The following is a 5964-nucleotide window of genomic DNA, read 5'->3' as shown; positions in this document are numbered from 1 at the left end:
TCTCGCTCTCCCACTCTCTTTCTCTCATGCTGTTTCCTACCTTTGTAGCTCACTTTTTAATCTTTGGATCCTCTCAGTTGCGCCGCATCTTCATGATCAACACCATAAATACTCAAAATAACATTCTAACACATATATCAAAGTCCTAAGAGAAACATATGTGAATATAAAAGTCATTGAAGGATGCTTTCATAGCAAAAGACCTAAGTTTTCCCAAAATAGAAACTGTTTTCATACTCCTAATTTTCAACGTTTTAGATCTGTACAAAACTCTTATAAAAAACTTATAACATGAATTGAATCTTCATCAACATTGTATATTAGCATGTTCAATATAAATCATAAAAATATCAGACCAAGATCTTGCCAAAAACTTAATAAAAAAAAACAAAACCTTCACACACTATCTAGACTATCGTCGAGAATGACCTTTCCATACTTAAATAGACTTTTCACCCATCCAACGTACATGAAAATTTAAAAATAAATATACCAAAAGAAACTAGACTCAAATTAGAACAACTTATGTGAAGAGAGTTTCATGAGAATCCACCAACGATAGCTTCAAACAATTCGAGCAAGAAAGGCTAGAAAATATGTCCAAGAGTTCCTTTGGATTTCTCTCCAAGAAAGTGTTTCTAAAGTGATAAAGGACTAATGAAATGGCCATGGATGAGACTTATATTGCATGAGGGGTTGAGTACAGATGTGAAAGTGACTTTTGGGTGATGTGGTGTCAGCAAAACTAGAAGTAAAACCAGGTGCCACAACTCATGGTTTTTCAGCTTGCTGCTATCGTGTGAGGGGAAGGTGGTGAGGTGGCTATTAGCCTTCCCATCAACCACTATTTGGGGCTGACTTGGGCAATGAAAGGACACTCATGGCAGGGTAAAAATTCCTCTATAAGCCTTGCCTTGGTGATGCAATTTCGTGGCCTTAACCGAATGGGCCACATTTGGGGTTTCAATGGGGTTTTGTTTGGGATTTTGGTTATTAACAAGCCCAAATCTAATTTTTATTGGTCCAATTAAAATAGTATAATATAAAATAATGAACAAGTGTGTAATGACAAGGATTTGGGAAACCATTTAGGGTTTCGGCTTCCATAAGACATTTGTGGTTTCAATTGGATTTCAAGTATTTGGGGTTTCACTAGGGTTGAAACCCATTTTGGTTTGGCACAAAAATGGATGGTTGCATGGAATAGTGTTTGGCTTAAGTGGCATGATCACCAAACTTGATTTTTCCTTCATTTCCTTTACATTTCCATCTCATGATTCCTCTTGGTTCCAAGTGTCCTATACCATTCACCAAGTGCGGCTAAGATCTTATCAAGTATCCAAATAAAACTTTTCTAGACTGATTTGGACATTTCGCACTGTGATCTGAAAACAACTGGATTGTGTGCCACATGGCACTTACATAGGAGACACTATTCACTTAAAAAATGGTGAAAAAAACTTTGCACCATAAAATTCTAAATAATCTGAGGAAACTAAAAGCGTACTTTTTTTCGCAAAATTCAACTCCTTAGGGCCTTGAACAAATCAAAAAGCAGTTTCGAACAACTGTTGTCGAGAAAACAAAAATTCTTTTATTGCATCGTAAAATTCTAAATATTAATCTGTGACTGAGGCGTAGACCATTTCTCATTCTCACATTCTTAACTACCTAAAAAAAAAATCGTGTTTTTTAACACCTTAGTGGGCCAGAAACTGACTTTGCTGACATATTCAATCTTACGAAATTGCTCGATTCGTGAGACCTTTCTAGGGTCTTCACGACGATCCTAAAGCCAAAAGAAACTCATCCACTAAATGTTTGACCGGTTGTTACATCCTCCCCCTAAAAAAAAATTTCATCCTCAAAATCTATGCATGTACTACTAAAAACAACTATTATCAAACGAAAGAAAAGATGTTGTTCACCGAGCCTATTGTCCATCACTGGACATATAGTCGCTAGTCCATGCTAGTGGGGGTGAGTCAGGGTCTAAAGTCAAGGTATGCTAGGGCATATAGTACAACATATCATCATCAGAGTCGTAAATCATGTTACCAGAAATGCCTGGGGTCAATGTGCTGCTCGACCTCCTCGTCATCGATGTTGAGTATATGACCCTGAACCAACAACCGTCCTTGATGAGTAGACGACATCGATGATTCTGACGCCTCGAGCTCAGGACCGATGGCTGTGGCATGCTCCTCTGCTGCTCAACTTGACTCGGAGGAGCTGCTTAACTTGACTCGACTTTGTCCTTGAGAGAACCCAGACTTTGCCAAGTCCTCGTTCATATTCTATTTGAATATTATTTTACTTATTGGTAAATGCTTGTTAGAGGAAAGCCTTAAGGTATGTTTTATTTTGGACCTTAGAGTTCTAGACTTAGAAATCCCATAAGAGGGAGGAGAGGAAAAAGCCTAAAAATAAAAGGGCCCATGTGGATTTCGGCAAACCAGGTTGGAATTAGGGTTTGGAGGCCAAAAGTGATTTCTAAAGATTGGTAGAGGCACCACATGGCACAAAAGGAGCAAGTTGTTCTTTTCTAGAATGGAACCTAGGAAAATGGCAAGTGTGACACTTGTCCAGCATGCATGAGGTTCTAGGAGTGAGTGGAAGATGAGGTCATCAAGATTAGGGCTTACACGCCCACATGGAAGGCCCCAGTTTTGTGATTGACACTTGTCAAGCATAAAGAGAGACCATTGGAGTTCCAAGAAGATCTTACTTAGGAAAAGAAAGAGGCATGTTCAAGAAGAATGTTGGAAGAGCAAGAAGGAGAGAGAGGGGGCGACGACACAAGCATGGGGAAGGCCAAAGATCACCTTGGGAAGGCCAAAGATCACCTATGGAAGAGCTAGGGTTTCGTTCAAGACAAGGAACACACACTCCACTTGCCACATGGAAACCATACAAACGAAGTAGAGTTCCAAGGAAGATTGGGTTTTGTGTTTTGACCTTTTGCCACCAAGTACATTGAACCTAGACAAGTGAGGAAGGGCATAATGGGAAGGTGAGGAAATAGAGGTTTTTGGTTTCTGGGAGGCCACACGCCACATGTAAGAAGGGCTTTTGGTTTTCCAATGCCATCTCATCATACGGAAGAGGAAGAGACTCTTTGTCAAGAATGCCAAGTGGCATATGATGAGAATGCAAAGTGTCATATTTTTCTCCCTTAATGTTTAGTCTTTTATACTTATTTGGTACCTAAATGTACTCATTATTCTTATATTTTTATTTAGGAAGCAAATGGAGTCGTTTAATGCAAAACGAAACTAATTGGGCAGTTCGGACAGTTTCGACACTGTTTTGTAATCTGTGCATAACTCTATCATACAAGCTCCGATTACGATGATTCAAGATGATATGGAATATCAAGACAAATATCTACAACTTTTATGTTTTGAGTTTTGAAATATCATAGCTGCATAAAGGTCCAAATCGGGCTTGAAGTTGACGCACCTGCACTACTGACGTTTCAGAACGTTCGACCTTATCGTGCAATTCGAGTATGCAATTTAATTGCGTATGTTTTGGAGATTTGGTGCAAGAAAGTTACAGCTGGAAAACACTACTTTCCTAGTTATATTAGGACTCTATTTTATTTTTAATATTTCCCTTAATTAAGTCAGATTTGGATATAGTTATTTGAGGATAATGTTTAGAATATTTTAGGAGATTTGGTAGGATTCTAATAAGGGGGCATGGACGGGCAAAAGGGAAAAATCATCATACTATGGCATATCTCTCCCCTCTTCTCTAACTCCTCCTTCCAGTTTCCATGATGGTTTTGTGTGGCAAAACTTTCATAATTGGTCGAAGGAAACGGAAACCTCGGAATCAATAAAACTGTGAGATTTGATTTGTTTTTAGTGTTCAATTTATGATTTGAGTATCGAATGTTTTTTTATGCCTATTTTCATGATTGTCTCGTTTAATTACTAGGAGACCTACTAGTTTATTATTCGTTGCAATCTATTGCTAGATTAGACATCAAATTCGTAATTGTTTGATCCCTCTAATTTATGAAGCAACTAAGATTTGTGATTTGTGATTTGCTGCGTCAGAAATTATTAGATCTTAAGAAGAACGCTCGACGAAATTAAATGCAACTGCTTGTGCTTGTGTTGTTTAGCTTCATCGTTCTTTCTAATTCTTAAGGTTGCTATTAGATTAAACCTTTAGCGCTTGTCTTGGGTTGCTTAGTGGTTAAGGTTAATTAGATCGCTTGTTTTCTAATTAACTACGACTAATGAGAGATAGGAAAATAATTCCAACGGTGAATATTCAAAGTATAAATTAATATATATTTGCATCGATGATCAGTGGTAAAATTCCGATGGTGGATGTTGACTTAGACCAAGGTTTGTTCTTTTGATTGATTTCGATACTTTAATTTGAATTGTTTCTCAGTTGTTCTTCTTAAAATTGTTTTCGTTATACTCAAACCCCCCCAATCCTTGTTCACATAGCATTAAACTAGGCTATATACTCTCCGTGGGAATGATCCTTACTTGCACTACTACATGTATTTTTAGGAGTATAGGTTTTATTATTGGTTGCCTGCGATAGCACACCAAATTTTGGCACCGTTGTTGGGGAGGTTTTCTAGTTGATTTTTGTGCTTCTTGTGATCCTTATTTCGTTCTTGAAATTTTTCAAAAAAATAATTGTTAGTTTTTGATAGTTATTTTTATTACTCTAGACTTTTCCTAATTTTTTTTTTCATGGTTTATTAGAATTTTCTTGATTGTTTATGATTGTAACTCGATCTTCTAATCAAGGTGATTTTCAGTGCAATCCAGAAGTATAGAGAACTTTGTGCAGGTTAAGGAAGGAAACTCGGAGAAATTCTGAAAAGAACGATCTGACTCTTGATTCCCTATTTGCTAGCAATTCTGATTTAGAAGAGGAGGAAGTCATGGTTGGAAATCGAACTTTGAAAGAGCTTGCCACCCCTGATTTGAATCAACAACCTTTATGCATAATATTCCCTACTTTAGATGCTACTACTACTTTTGAATTAAAATTTAGACTAATACATCTCTTGCCCACTTTTCATGGCCTTGCAGGTGAAGATCCTCACCAGCATTTGAAGGAGCTTCATGTGGTATGTACGAGTATGAAACCCACGGGAGTAACTAAAGAGCAAATTAAATTAAGAGCCTTTCTGTTTTCTTTAAAGGATTCGGCTAAGGATTGGCTCTATTATCTACCCTCCCGGAGTATTGTCACATGTAACGAGATGAAGAGGTTGTTTTTGGGGAAATATTTCCCAGCTTCAAGGGCAGCGAACATTCGAAAGGAAATTTGTGGTATAAGGCAGCACAACGAAGAGTCCCTGCATGAATACTGGGAACGTTTTAAGAAATTATGTGTAAGCTGCCCCCATCATCAAATTAGTGAGTAGCTACTTATCCAGTATTTCTATGAGGGCCTTCATTCCACTGATAGGAGCATGATTGATGCTCCCAAGGCCGCGAGAAACTTGATTGCAAATATGGCGGCCAATTCTCAACAATTTGGCACTAGGCTTGACCTTCCATCTAAGCATGTTAATGAGGTAAATATTTCCACCCTTGAACAACAAATTGCGAGTCTAACTTCACTTGTTCATCAAATGGCTGTAGGTAATATGCAAACGGCGAAGGCTTATGGGATTTGTTAGGTAGTAGGTGGTAGTAGGCCATCCAACCGATATGTGCCCAACTCTTAAAGAGGAGCCCATTGAGCAAGTGAATGCGGTGGGTGGTTTTCCTAGACAACCGCAAAGGAAGTATGATCCCTATTCGAACACGTATAACCAGGGATGGAGGGATCACCCCAATCTTAACTATGGGAATCCACAAGTAAATCAACCCGTGACTCAAAACCGCCCAAGTTACCAGCAATATAAGTAGCCATACCCTCCTAGACAACAATCGAGCCAAACTTCTAATTCTAGTATGTCTTTAGAAGATATTG

At 38.2% G+C, this 5964-nt stretch overlaps 1 non-coding gene across 1 annotated transcript; it reads right to left on the bottom strand.

Annotated features, from left to right (window-relative positions):
• Nucleotides 1–5293: 5293 nt before the first annotated feature.
• LOC118344394 lies at nucleotides 5294–5400 on the bottom strand. The gene has a single exon (XR_004798166.1). It is a non-coding gene; the product is annotated as a small nucleolar RNA R71 (small nucleolar RNA).
• Nucleotides 5401–5964: the final 564 nt, after the last annotated feature.

Source organism: Juglans regia, chromosome 13 (genome assembly GCF_001411555.2).
Source record: "Juglans regia cultivar Chandler chromosome 13, Walnut 2.0, whole genome shotgun sequence".
In the NCBI taxonomy this organism is placed as follows: domain Eukaryota; kingdom Viridiplantae; phylum Streptophyta; class Magnoliopsida; order Fagales; family Juglandaceae; genus Juglans; species Juglans regia.
The sequence above is the reverse complement of the archived record's forward strand: the minus strand, read 5'-3'. Positions and strand labels throughout refer to the sequence as shown.